Raw genomic sequence first — 16113 nt, forward strand, 5'->3', positions numbered from 1 at the left:
TCTGCATCAAAGTATAAAACATTGATAACAGCAGACGCTCCCATCTATCTACAAACCCAGAGAGAGTTCTGGAACAAGGCTACCCTTGAAAAACAAGGAGAAACTGTCACAGCCATCAACTCCTCGATACAGGGTAAAAAGATCCAAATCACTCCACAGTCCATTTCAGAAGTCTTCAAACTCGATGATTTAAAAGGTAAAACCTCATTTTCTAAAGCCGAGTTGAAAAATGATTTCATGAACAGGGGCTATACAGAGCAACCAAAAAGGGATACCTTACAAAAAGGCTATTTCCCTTCTGCACCCAGATTTTTGTTTCACACACTATTGATGTGTGTTTCTAATAAAACAACGTCTTTTAATGAAATACCATCGAAAATTCAATGCTTGGGGTATGCAATTTTAAACAATGAAAATTTTAATTATTCCCAGGAAATATTTGATGATTTGGTAAAAAAAACGTTGATAATAAAGCATTTCTGCTCTTTCCAAAATTTTTAAGCTACTATTTTGAACAAAAAATTGTAAAGGAAGATGCAGAATTGCCCAAACAAGGTGCTTCTTTTAAAATAAAGTGTTTAACACCTGAAACATTCTCTGGAATGTTGGCACCAATAAAAACAAAAGCAGAGGTGCCTGAGCAGAATTTAGCAGATGAAACTGCTCCTCAGGTATCGGCTGCTGACCCCACTGCTCCAGGTGATCAAAGCAGCACAGCCACTGTTTTGAAACCCACACCTGCCACCACAAAAAGAACCAAAAAGAAAACATCCTGAAAGCCCACCAAACCCAAACCAAAGGCGCCTCTGGAAGATGAGATCCCAGAGTCAATGCTAGTGACAGCACAAAAGTCACCAATAACCACTGCTGCTACTTCCTCACAGCAGATGGAAGAAAGATCTCAACCCTTGCCTCAAACTCCTCCTGCATCCTCACAAAAGGATCAGGTTGTAAACACAGGGACCCCACAATATGAAGCTCTGGACCCACTCGGATCCATCTTCCATAGTCCTAATCCCAAGGACATGTCTCTTTCAATCCCTTCACCCTCACCCTCCATATTACCACAATCCATGATTCCCTTGTTGCATACAGTTGGTATTACTCAGACACAAACCAGTTCTTGTCAAACACCTATCACCGAGAATATACTCGCACAAGTGACTGGGTCTGATGTTGATATCTCCCCAGCAACAACTGAGGAGGTTACACTGCAGGAATTACAAGTAATTCCTGTTAGTAGTTCAAGTGGAGCAGCCACTACAAATGTTGAACCCACTGGTTTGCATTTGGACAGTGGTTACATTCATAAGACTCCCTTGAAGGCAATTTCTTCTATAGCACCACTGAGAACCACCAGTGAGTTTGTTTTAACTACTGGCAACATCAAAAGGTTATCAAGTGCTGAAGAAAGAAGTCCCCAGTACCAAGAACACGGGGCATCGATGGCTGACTTTTGGGACTCTGTTCCTAAGTCATACATTGGTAAAACCACTGCTGGTGGGGATTCAGATGCTCCTGTTAATTCGGGTGATGATTCAAAATATCAGGAATTGACGGGCAGGGTTGAAAACCTGGAAACCTCAGTTGCTGAAATAAAGGATATGGTGCAGCAGCTGTTAAAAGCTCAGAAAGCCCAATCCACTTCTCCTCCTGCTCAAGCACCTGCTCAGCAGGCACCTGCTGCAAATGAGTTATGGACCATGTTCCAACCACTGCTAGAAAGACAAAAGCAGATGGCAGATCAGCAGCATGCTATACATGTTCAAAAGCTGACAAATATGGTGGAATCAAGATTCAAAGATACTCAGACAGATATCAAAGCTATCAAGGCTCATATTCAAAGTGCCTCTGGAAAAGTTCCCTCCACTGTTCTCTTCATGAATGAACCCTTCCCAGATAATGGCAAAAAAGGGGAGAAGATCAAGTGGATGAAAAAGGGAATTGATGATGGTATATATGTTGAGCCAGAAAATAGCCAAACCAAAACTGCAGTATCAACACACACCACATCACCACACACCACCACAACTACTGCTCCACCATCATCTGTGTCTACAGCACCAAAACCATCATCAGCATCAAAATCAGCCACCCCATCATCACCTCCTGCCAAAAAGCAGAAGACAGCAGATGTTACAACATCTGCTGTAATGACAACAGCGGTTGAAACACCAGTTGTTCCAACTACTGTTAGTCAGCCACTCATCACCACTCAAACAACTGCCATCACAACCCCTGCTCAAAAGCAGAAGATATCTGCTGATACATCAGTAGTTGTAATGACAACAGCGGTTGAAACACCAGTTGTTTCAACAGCTGTTAGTCAATCATCCACCACTGCTCTCACCATTCCTATGTCACAAGCAAAATCCATTTCATCCACAAAGCTTTACCAAAGAAAAAGAGAAATAACTCAAGCCACTGATGAAAAATTTGATCCTATTGCTGCAAAATATCCATTGGAACTAGATGCTGTAAAGAATGAGATGAAACAATTTTACACTGAGGATGATCCTTCAAAAAGAAAATTTCCTTCTCTCATAGGCTTCATAGTTCCAGAAGACATGGATGAATATCTCGAAATGAAAGCAAGGCAAGCAAAGATTCGAGCTAAACTCGAATGTAAAGATCAAGGTGATGAAGCCATCTCTAAAAGATTGGATTTTCTGCTCATAAAAGTCAAACAGATAAAAGATTTTGCACAAGAGCTAAGCAAAGAAAAGGCAGAACAACGAAAAGAGCTGAGAAGAAAACTTCTTGCATACATTATGCAAGAAAAATTTTATCCTGCTGAAGAAAACCAATTTGAAGAATGGCCAATAGTGGCCTTAAAGCAAGAAGCAAATAGGATTGAAAGGATTAAAGGTGATCGAAGTAAGAAGAAGACAGCTCTGAATTGGAACAAATATAAAAAGCTAATTGCTGATCGTACTTCTGAATATAAAAAGAAGAAACATGAGTTGGTGGATGCAAAAATGGATACTGCTGAAGCCATATCAAAATGGTCAAAGCAGCAGACTGATGAAGCCTATGAAAGGCTGAAGAAAAGGAAGATAACTGTTTCAGGCACTTCAAAGAAACGTGAACAAATGATGAAGCTTGAACAGCAGATAGAAAACCTCAGAACACTGTTCAAATCAGCAGACAATCCTATTCTTGTGTCAAACTAAGAAGAAGGTAAACAGTTGTCTGAAGAAGAGGTAAAGGAAAAGGAAGCTGAGTACTTCAAAGAAACCATCATGAAAATGGGTCTAAAAGAAGAGAGCTCAACAAAGCTTCAGAACCTTTTTAAGAAGGTATTAACTAAACCTGCATCACCAAACACTTCGACAGGCATGACAAAAATTAAGAGGCAAGAGCAAATTGAAAAAGAAACTGCAGAAGACATAGCTGCAGCAAACAATGTCATTAAACTAGCCTTCAAAAGAATGTCTGAAAGTCTGCAAGTGTTCACAAGGCCAACATCTCCAAACTCATCTAAGAATAAATCTCTCCCAAGAAACCCATTAGGATTAAAAGTACTAAAGTGGACGTCTGATCAAAAGACCCACGTATTGACCTTGGTCAGATCCAATGGTGAAGTGAAGTACATATCAAGGAAAGAAGCACTAGGCCTTAGTGTTGAAGATTTGCAGGATCTCCTTGAACTTACACTGTGTAAGGATGAAGATGACCTAAGTTCCAAGGAATTTGAAGCGGAATTTAAAAGACAAGCTAGGGAGCTTTTGATGAGAAATAAAAATCCAGAATAATGAAGGGTTTTGGCATTATCTGTTCTAGGGGGAGATTGTTGAGATTGAACCCTACCAGAGGAACAGATAATGAAAGCCAAAACCGGATCACAACAATGGATTCACAATAAGCAGTTGTTTAATACAAGCTTTCCCCTTGACTGTGGCTCCAACAGATGATACACTCCAAAGTACTGCCTTTATCAATAACTGCTGACCTACAACTGCTGTTCTATTCAAGGACTGATGAAGACTAAAAGCCCTGCTGTTCAATCTGCTGCCTTGAGTCAAGCACTGCTGATCATGATAAGTACTGCTGGGTTCACAGCAGTAGAATGATGCAGCAACAGTTTTATTCATCTCATGTAATGTAATGCAATATCAGTAGTTAGCAAAGCAGTAGTTGTATAGATCAGTAGATAGAGTTTGTTAGGTTGTTAGATGTCACTTTCATGGTGACGTCAGCTGAGATGCTTCAGTGGTTTGGATTGTCTATAAATGTAACAGTACTCTGTACTGTTACACTTGATCGTTTTGAGTGAGTTCTTCTCCTCAATTCAATCCTTTCATCTTGTACAACCAACCTTGGGGTATCAGGCTGAGGGGGAGTTTAGTTATGTAAGCATGCTTGTAATCTTTTGATTTTCATTGTAATCATTCAACTTAATGAGAAAGCATGTGTTTATCAAACTATTCTCTTCTTTGATTGTGTTTACAAAGTTTGTATCCATTTCCGCTGCACTTTACATTGTTTTATATTCATTGATTTGTCAAATTCTTACAAACAAGCACAATCATGACAGCCTCCGATCCTAACATATTACAAGCGGAATGTAAAGGATCCACAGGCGGATCTTAAAACAGAAAGATAAACATTGTTCAACAGACTTTAGGCATCTAGAACTTGCAAGACTCCCTATTGACGCCCTGAGCTCCCAGCCAATTACGTACAGTACCTGTCACTTAACCTTTTTGGAAAATACGTCAGTTTACACTGGTAAATACTACTTAACTGACTCATTTTGAAAATAGTTTAGAAAATTGATTTGAATGCTCAAGGCACAAAATTCTTTTATAACTTGGGACAATTATATAAAAATAATCTTGTATACAGATTTACATGTTCGTTATACATTTAGGGCCCGATGTAGAAACCGAGTCACGATTAACAGATACGCCACAAGTATAGGCCCACAAGAGTGTGAGATACCGTTTCCCTTATGCAACTGTCAGGTGTATGCCTACACCCCGTGCATAAGATGTGGTCGTTTTATAATACAATGATGCCAAGGATATCCGGGACATGGTCATTAACCCCTAAAGGCTTTTATTTCAAACAATACAGATTAAAGCGGGTTACCTCAATAATTTAATCACAATACGATCAAACATTCAATACCCGACTAAGCGGTATTATTATAATACCGTATCCCAAGCCCGTATAGGGAAAATAAGTTAAGAGTATTTACCTGAGCTAAATATAAATTCAATCCCAGCCGTATATCAAATCAGCAAGCACAAGTACTTCTACTGGGGCTCCTAATCTGGAATGAAGGTTTTTAATAACCTATTAGATTACTAACGGGTCTTGTTTAAGTATTAACTTAGACCAGTTAGTTTTAAGGAAAGGCTACGGTTCAAACGCAAGATTATGCGAAGACCGGATTAGAATGTGGTTTAGTCCCAACAAGTTTGAATACTTGTTTAATATGTGTAAACTAAACACATTCTGGATTTTGAGATGAAAATGATAAGGTTTGACCCGTTTCGGCTAATTTATGCAAACTAGTTACATAAGCCGATCCGAACGCAAATAGGGCGTAACGGGTAACCACAAGAGTCATGAATAGGTTTCCTAAGTTAATATGCCTTAAATATGTTGTGATATCAGTAGGATACCTTCCATTATGCCCAAGATGATTTTAAACTCAAACTATGCCTCGCAAGGGCATTTTGGTCATTTTAAAGTTTATAAAAGAGTTTAAATAGTAATCTGAGTTACAGGTCTGATTTAGTCAGTAAATATACTCAATTTAATAAGTTATAATAGTAGGGTATCATATATATGTGAAATTCATTAATTAAAACCATACTATGCACCGTAGGGGTATTTTGGTAATTTCACATAGGCTTAAAAGGTCAAAACTGAAAACCTGAGTTTAGAACTTTTCCTTACTGTTAAAATATAAACATTTACTGAATATATCAGTAGGCATCAACCCTTATATGTTTAAAATAGTTTTGATACATACTATGCGTTAAAAACGCTTAAAAAGGCGATTTGGAGCCATTTCCGGGTTTTCACAAGAAAGCTGATGATTTTATTATTCCAGAAGGCTCAAAATATTTTATTTAACATATAAGATCAGTAGAAAAAGGTTTGGGGTCAAAAGGATTTATAAAACTCATTTTATAGCCCAAAAGGGCAAAACCGGTAATTACCGAATCATAGCTAGAACCCTATGTTATGCTCAGCCTAAAAATAAATAAAAATCTTCAAAAATCCGAAAATATTATTTTATATCAGTGGGTAAAAAGTTTGGTATTAAAAATTGGGTTTAGATAGGCTATACGCTAATTATGTCGTTTAATTAGTAAAAAGCTTTTCATTGACGCTAATGAGCATAACTCCTAATCTAGACCTCAAACTGATGTCAAATTTTAGGGACAAGTTTATAATTCAGTAGTGAAGGTTTCTATCCTCTCGCATTTTCAAAAATATCGTTTTAAGGTCCAAAGGGCATAACGGTCAACATTTAGGCATATAACGGAAACACGCATGAACTAGGATTTCTATGGAACCAAGTTGTATAACCTTGGAGGGTTATACTAACTTATAATATGGTCCTAATGGAATCCTAATGCATATCTAAACTAAGCAAAATCGGGTCAGAACTGAAAGTCAAAGCAAAAGTCAACTTTTGCGACTTTCGGTTCCGAACCGAGTCTATACTTAGAATTGTCGGGTTGAACATGCTTAGACATGTTCAACTAATATTTACCAAGTTATTAAAGTGAGAAACTGATTTTATGGTTTTTATATTAATAGTTATGAATTTATTTAAAACTAACCTGTTTGACTTTCATTTGACCCGACAATTTAACTAAGTAAACGCGCTAATTAGGAGGTGCCCTTATCAGGGTTAAACACCTACCTAATTACGGTCACGTAACCATGTTCGTTGCGAACAATGGCTTAACCGTTTAAAAGTCAAAGCGTTTATCGAAAACGCTTGACTTTCGGTTAAAACGCTAAAAATTAAACTAAGCATGAAGGGATTACTTACAAGAGTCCAAAGGAATGAGGGAGGTTCTCAAAAAGGTTCAAGATCCTCTCCAATTCAGAGAATAAGCATATTAGAAGGAAAGGTGCAAAAGAAGTGAAGTGGGGAATGGGTATTTATAGGTTTTTGAGAACCGTTAGGATCGTTCCTCAATAACCATGCTTAAATCTGGACCGTACACCTCATGCCCATTGTTTTTCAATACCATGGGTGTTCAAAATGGCCCATAGAATGAAGGAAACAATGTGTGGAAACCAGAAACCAGCTGCTGTAATGAAAACAACTGTTTTTACAGGTCTGATGCACTTTACTTCAGCAAACAGAACTTTTAAAAATTGAAGAAATGGTCCCTGTGAGCATATAAGGACATGTTTGACATGTTTAAGGCCCTATAACCTCATTTCAAGGCTCTACTATGAAGTTAAGGTATAGGGAACACGAAACATGCTTAAAAATATGCCGGATGTCGGTTCGTTTGGCCGTACGGTCACGTTGTTCGTCTAATTACGACGAAACACAAACGGACGCGAAAAACGATTCAAATTACGCGACGAATGGAATTTTATCATGCCGAACACTAAAATAAAATATTTTAGTGGTTACATAAATTTTTGGATGTCCGGATATATTCAGTTTGTAAGATATGCGCGAAAATGCAATCTTGTGCACTTTTTGACACTTTTAGTCCCTGCATGACTTAAAAGTTTATTTTTGCGCACTAAACACCTCTAAGCCTATATCTATGCTATTTAAAGGATAAATTGGGTATGTTTAACTTATGGTCATATTTCGAAAGGTTCGATTCTGTACGAATCAACATACTTTTGCAGTTTGACGCAATTAGTCCCTTAATTGCGCAAAGTAGCGCGAAATGCCGTTTAATGATATCTAAGCCTTCTATGGCCCATATTAATCATTACCAAGCATATACTTAAATATTACTATGCTCCCGTTTGCTTAAATGGTCCCCGAATGGCGTAGATTCAAAAGTTGACGCTTTTGGCCCCTCTATTGCGCAAACTAGCGCATCTCATCATTTATTAGCATTGAAGCCTCATCTAATCCATATTTGGCATCCTTGAAAGTATTATTAAACATCACAATGCTTCGGGTTCGCTAAAAGGTCATTCAGAGGTATAATTAAACAAATTGACACTTTTAGTCCCTCTAACTTGCAAAGTTGCGTGTAACTTTACTTAAAGGCATAAAAACTTTAGACGGGCATTATTTGGCATTCCCGAGTGTATAATTAAATATTATGAAGCTCCCGGTTTGTTAAAAGGTCACTCAGAGGTAAGAATTAACATGTTGACGCTTTTAACCCTTTATCGCACAAACTTTCAATTAATTACGCAAACGGCTACACTTAATCATCAAGTGGCACATTTGTGAATATAAACGTCATAAGAGGTTATTTAGAAACTTATTTTAGGTATGCTAACACCTCCAGTTCTTTCATAATCAAAGTTTTCGATTTTTCGAAAAATTAGTCCCTTAAATTCATTGTTTGACTTCATTAGGGTTTACTACACGTGTCAATACATCATTGGACGTGATTTTACGAGGTGTTACATCCTCACCCCCTTAAAAGAAATCTTGACCTCGAGATTTGCTAAAGTAATGGAAGTACTCTTTGTCGGTCAGTGGATTTAACTTCCACAGCCTATTTGGTCCTCTAGAGGCATCCTAAATGACCTTTATAATAGGTTCATGTTTTCTTCCTTAGATTCTAATCCTGACGATCCTTAATCGATACGGGTTTCTTATCATATCATAGATACGCATATCATTATGTGATAATGCTTCTCGACTTATTGGTGAAACACATCCTTAATTCATTAGTGTGGGTCACATTGCGAGTTCCACCACGATCCATAAATAGGTCTTAGTTTATAAGCTATTGACCTTTGAAGTATTCAATTTCCTCGAATGATCTCATGTATAGTCAGAGCTTAACTAGCCTGTTGTACAAAAATTTCAGTACACCCTTCTTAGAGCGATACTTTCAATTGAACCCTATTCCTTATTAAGGACTTAAGAGGGTTGCGACTTTTATCAATCCTCGATTTTCCGCTGACTACTGGAAACTTTCAGATGATTATGGATTTGTATGATCTTATTCGTTGTTTCTAAGGCAACTTTCAGATCCTGATAATTGGACTTACCAGTTTTCTATCTAACGATAATTGTTTAACATTCTATCTATACAATCTCTCAAAAGAAGCAGCTTGATACTTATATATCAATTATTATAGAAGATCTTATCTTAAGGTGAGATGGTTATTCCAACCATTGCTTAAATCTAATATTAAGGAATAGCTAATCCTTGCTGTTAGTCGATCAAATCGACGATCCTGGGCGGCTGATGGAAATTCTTAATTGTTGCCTAATTAGGGTTGTGGTAATCAAATGCATAAGCAAAATGAACCGTCTTTCTTAATTAGCAATACCAAACTCTTAGAATATTGAGTTAGGCTATATGAACCTCTATTTTAAAACTCACTTGATCAGGGTTCCGATTCTTCCAATGATGGTACTAGCCGTCATGGAGATTTCATAATAATACAGTCCTAATTGGGATATAAATCTTAACTCTACATGCCTCTAAGGAGGTAAACAGGGTAATCTTGGAGAAGATAGTCGTAACGCAAGGAGGTTACAGAGATTTTCCAATTCTCAAGCTCCAGTTCATTTACCATGGTTTGCGTCAGATAAGTGATACATTCATGTTACGAGTCCACGGATTTCTTTACTCAGGGACGTTTACTTGGATAATTCCATTTTAGATATCTTCTTTGAATACCATTAGTTGACTTTTAGTATCATATGACTATCGGGATATCTTTGTGGTCCCATGCATTAAACCTCCATACTGATCAGGCATGGAAGCAATCTATGGAACTTATTAAGATAGACCAATCCTCAAATGGCGCTTTTTGTCGTTCCATCTGGTATTCGCAATCGATAGAGATCAAGAGATATCAATTACTTATGATGATGCACTTCATCTGGAGAGAGGGTACACTAGAATTTCACGACTGAAGATTTTTTACAGGAACAGAAGAAATGGTTCCTATGGTTTCGCTTGTAAGTTTTACCTTACACTTAATATCTAGGGTTCTCCTGGAAGATTTTAAGAGTTTGCTATACTTACCATCTATGAAGGATTGATTGGTATCTAAATCAAAGCAGAACTCTTAGCGTTTATTCTACTTCATATTTTATGCTTAGGGTTCTAACAGGCAGGTTTAATAACTTACAATATTTATTCAACCAATGATTTATCTGCAACTGAATCAAATAGTGCCTTTGCATATACATCATGGATAAGGACGTACCGGTTATAATATTGTCATCTTGTATGGTCTCTTTTGCATCCTTCTGAGAGACCCTAGCGTTGGTCTTCTTATCTCCTTTAAGCTTCTTAGCATACTTTGGGCAATTTGATTTGATATGCCGTTTCTCGTTACAGTTGTAACAAGTCGCATCTCCTATCTTCTGGCATTCCAATGTTTTATGCTCATTAGATTTGCAGATCCCACAAGCCCTAGGCTGCGATTGGGATTTTGGTTCGTACCTGCACTTCCCACAATGGCGCTTCTTGCAGGTCTTGCATTTAGGTTTCTGGTTGGACTTTTGTTTGTTCTTCTTTTTAGAGCTCTGGGAGTTGTCTTCCTCCCTTTTTCTTTTCAGTTCACCCTTTACATTAGAGGCACGAACGAGATCCTTCTCGTGAGTAATGAAGGGTGGTCTTGGTTGAGATTTGGAGCAAGTAGCATTGGGCTCCTTGAAACTTTTCACAGCCTTCTTCACAGCTTTTCCAACAGCTGCGTCTATCATAGTCTGAAGAACATCCTTGGAAATTCTAAGGTTCACAATTGTAGCATCACTAGCATGTGTTGCATCATCCATAACACGATCATCGACTGTCTTATCCGAGTTTGTCATATTCGATATTTGGTTCCTAACACCAAATAAAACAATTATTTAGTTGCGATGCAGCAATCGCTATTCATCATCCTGATGACCTAATATATACTAACCATGGTATCGTCAAACCATACAGGTTAATATAGTACGAACATTCTCAAATGAACGTCATTTAGATATGTATATATATCAGTTATACTTAGCCTAGGTCATAAAAGACCATTAATGGCGATTAAGGTTTGGACCTAGTCCATTACCCGTTTGACAGGGGATCAATTGTCACGTCTGTCTTGATCATATTGACGATTTGGACAGCTTTAAAGCTCGATATTAGGATATTGGATAAGAGTGTTTCCTAATGGATATAAAGCATACATCTAAGGTTGTTGAAGCAGTCTCTAAATGTTATCGGCCAATTCTACCTCGCGTGATAAGCCTAAGATCCTAATAGGCGGATACAACAGCTTACAATATTTATTGTCCTCAATAGACTTTTCTGCACCAGAATCAAATAATCCCCATATAAGCATCATTGATAAGGAAAGGTACCTTTTATGATATCATCTTCCTGTGTTGCCTCCTGGTGTTCATTTGGAAGATTCACGCGTTTACTTTCTTGGCCTCTTCAGACTTCTTCTGATTCCTAGGGCAGTTAGTCTTGACGTGCCCCTTCTCGTTGCAACCATAACAGGTAGCATCTTTCAACTTTTTGCAATCCAAGGTCTTATGCTCCTTGGACTTGCAGATTCCACAAGGAAGAGGCTGAGACTCAAATCTGCATTTCCCCAGGTGGTATTTCCTACATGTTTTGCACCTGGTCTTTTCACCCGTCTGCTGGTTATCCTTTTTGAACCCGGAACATTTTTATTATGATCCGAGTTCCCCTTTTTCTTCTTATCGGAGCGATGAGAACCCTCATCCTCCTTTTTACGCTTCCCTTCTTCAGAAGCTTTTGCAGCCTTGTTTTTTACTACGTCGAGTGTGAGAGATAGCGACAAATCTGCCGTTGACCTGAATGTAGTAGGTCTCGATGCTTTCACGCTTGTCTTGATTTTTGGGGCTAGGCCCCCAATAAAGCGAGCTATACGCTTTGGTTCTGGTGTGATCAAGTAAGGAACCAAGCGAGACATAGTATTGAAATTTGTAAGATATGTCTGCCAATCTAAGTCCTCCATGACCAATGCCAAGAAATCGGTTTCAATTTTCTCAACTTCATGTTGAGGACAGTAACTTTCCTTGATATGAGCAACAAACTGATCCCATGTTTGATTATACAACGGGATTTTCCCAGTAGCCTGGATTAGCGACCTCCACCAAGCTAGAGCTTCTCCTTTAAAAGATTGTGAAACAAACTTCACAATGTCTTGCTCTGCACATCCGCTAATATCAACAACAGTGTCCATCTCCTCGAGCCACGTCATGCATTCGATGGCTCTCTTTTCTCCTGTGAAGGCTCTGGGCTTGCAGGAGACAAAATATTTATATGAACAGGTTTTAACATGTGGCTCTTGGTTAAGCACAACCTGTCTAGGCGGATCACTCCTCTGATTTGATGAGTGATGAGCATCGTCCTCCTTTGACTCATGTGTTTTAGAAGGGGGGTTACTACGAGCCACAGATGGAGTCTTAAATTGTGCACTACTTGACTCATTATACTGTGTGTCAAGAGCTCGAGTAACAGCATTATCTATCAATGCCTGCAGTTCCTCACCAGTTATAAATTAACTCTGGTAGTGTCATTGTTCTCCTTCGGGTGGCTGTTAACCTCATCTGATCCAGCCATGCAGCATGATTGCTACATAAATATTAACAATGATTTATTTAGAGTTTATTATGGAATCATCATTTTTGACGATTCATCAACCATGGTAATATAAACCTTATTGGTTAATTTGTTAGTTATATTTAATTAGTATTTTAATTATAGTTTATCCTAGTTCTAAAACATTAAGGATATTAAGGTGGCGCAAAAGGCCTAGTCACAAAGACAGTTTTTAAATTTATAAGCCATGATTTCGGAGAATCGAGGCATTCAGGTTTGAACATATTTCATTACCTTTTTCTTGACAGAGAGTCAAAGACTACAACTGTCTTTTGTCTCACAGGACGTTAATTATAGCCCGTAGGCACTTCATCCTTAAGGGGTGGTTATATAAATAAGGGAAATTGAAATATCCCATTTTAAAGATGACCTATGTGATTTTATCATATCACAGTTTGTCAAAATTGCTAACATGCTTTCAGATGTTAACAAGAATTTGAATCTTTGGATAGGTTTTACCATCTCGGGCGTGTCTGAAATGACAGGTAGGCTAGGTTTTACCTTTAAGATTCTTTATTAATATTAAGAGCAGAACAATCCTAAATTGGGATGTTATCAAGGATCTGAATCTAATTGTGGAACTACCATCTTGGCCTTGTCTTAAGATGACACATGGCTAGGTCTTGTCCTTTTTAGATTTTGCCATCTTATAATAATGGTAGATCTTATAATAGGAACGTTATTTTAAATCTAACCGTTCCATTTAAAATTTAAACAGGTATATCGTTGCCCTAAACAGGACTTCTAACAATACTGACTCAACCATGCAGGGGCTAATCAGAAAAATAACAAAGGAAACAAATAAAGGACGAAAAAACAAATCAGGAGTAGTCGTAAGTTCTTTGTCTAGACTCAAGAATGTGCAACTGTGTAACTGAGATTAAACACAAATGGCTAGTGTTTAATTCACTCAGTGTTGGCTCTAATACCAACCTGTCACACCCCTAATTCTGCACGTGTCACCGGTGGGCCCGGTGGGGGTAAAGTGACGTAGTTGATATCATCATAGTCAAACAACACAAATAATGAATGCACAGCGGAAGCAAAAGATAAAATATTACAACCTGATAATAAGTAATATCCAAGTATTACAAACGGAATGTAAAGGATCCACAGGAGGATCTTAAAACAGAAAGATAAACATTGTTCAACAGACTTTAGGCATCTAGAACTTGCAAGACTCCCTATTGACGCCCTGAGCTCCCAGCCAATTACGTACAGTACCTGTCACTTAACCTTTTTGGAAAATACGTCAGTTTACACTCGTAAATACAACTTAACTGACTCATTTTGAAAATAGTTTAGAAAATTGATTTGAATACTTAAGGCACAATTTTCTTTTATAACTTGGGACAATTATATAAAAATAATCTTGTATACAGATTTACATGTTCGTTATACATTTAGGGCCCGATGTAGAAACCGAGTCAAGATTAACAGACACGCCACAAGTATAGGCCCACAAGAGAGTGAGATACCGTTTCCCTTATGCAACTGTCAGGTGTATGCCTACACCCCGTGCATAAGATGTGGCCATTTTATAGTACAATGATGCCAAGGATATCCGGGACATGGTCGTTAACCCCTAAAGGCTTTTATTTCAAACAATACAGATTAAAGCAGGTTACCTCAATAATTTAATCACAATATGATCAAACATTCAATACCCGACCAAGCGGTATTATTATAATACCGTATCCCAAGCCCGTATAGGGAAAATAAGTTAAGAGTATTTACCTGAGCTAAATATAAATTCAATCCCAGCCGTATATCAAATCAGCAAGCACAAGTACTTCTACTAGGGCTCCTAATCTGGAACGAAAGTTTTTAATAACCTATTAGATTACTAACGGGTCTTGTTTAAGTATTAACTTCGACCGGTTAGTTTTAAGGAAAGGTTTACGGTTCAAACGCAAGATTATGCGAAGACCGGATTAGAATGTGGTTTAGTCCCAACAAGTTTGAATACTTGTTTAATATGGGTAAATTTTAGGTTTACGGTTCAAATTTTAGGGACAAGTTTATAATTCAGTAGTGAAGGTTTCTATCCTCTCACATTTTCAAAAATATCGTTTTAAGGTCCAAAGGGCATAACGGTCAACATTTAGGCATATAACGGAAACACGCATGAACTAGGATTTCTATGGAACCAAGTTGTATAACCTTGGAGGGTTATACTAACTTATAATATGGTCCTAATGGAATCCTAGTGCATATCTAAACTAAGCAAAATCGGGTCAGAACTGAAAGTCAAAGCAAAAGTCAACTTTTGCGACTTTCGGTTCCGAACCGAGTCTATACTTAGAATTGTCGGGTTGAACATGCTTAGACATGTTCAACTAATATTTACCAAGTTATTAAAGTGAGAAACTGATTTTATGGTTTTTATATTAATAGTTATGAATTTATTTAAAACTAACCTGTTTGACTTTCATTTGACCCGACAATTTAACTAAGTAAACGTGGTAATTAGGAGGTGCCCTTTTGAGGGTTAAACACCTAGCTAATTACGGTCACGTAGCCATGTTCGTTGCGAACAATGGCTTAACCGTTTAAAAGTCAAAGCTTTTGTCGAAAACGCTTGACTTTCGGTTAAAACGCTAAAAATTAAACTAAGCATGAAGGGATTACTTACAAGAGTCCAAAGGACTGAGGGAGGTTCTCAAAAAGGTTCAAGATCCTCTCCAATTAAGAGAATAAGCAGAGAATAAGCAGATTAGAAGGAATGGTGCAAAAGAAGTGTAGTGGGGAATGGGTATTTATAGGTTTTTGAGAACCGTTAGGATCGTTCCTCAATAACCGTGCTTAAATCTGGACCGTACACCTCATGCCCATTGTTTTTCAATACCATGGGTGCTCAAAATGGCCAATAGAATGAAGGAAAAAATGTGTGGAAACTAGAAACCAGCTGCTATAATGAAAACAGCTGCTTTTACAGGTCTGATGCACTTTAGTTCAGCAAACAGAACTTTTAAAAATTGCAGAAATGGTCCCTGTGAGCATATAAGGTCATGTTTGACATGTTCAAGGCCCGATAACCTCATTTCAAGGCTCTACTATGAAGTTAAGGTATAGGGAACATGAAACATGCTTAAAAATGTGCCGGATGTCGGTTCGTTTGGCCGTACGGTCACGTTGTTCGTCTAATTACGACGAAACACAAACGGAAGCGAAAAACGATCCAAATTACGCGACGAATGGAATTTTATCATGCCGAACACTAAAATAAAATATTTTAGTGGTTACATAAATTTTTGGATGTCCGGATATATTCAGATTGTAAGATATGCGCGAAAATGCAAACTTGTGCACTTTTTGACACTTTTAGTCCCTGCATGACATA

Source organism: Helianthus annuus, chromosome 11 (assembly GCF_002127325.2).
Source record: "Helianthus annuus cultivar XRQ/B chromosome 11, HanXRQr2.0-SUNRISE, whole genome shotgun sequence".
NCBI classification, from domain to species: Eukaryota; Viridiplantae; Streptophyta; class Magnoliopsida; order Asterales; family Asteraceae; genus Helianthus; species Helianthus annuus.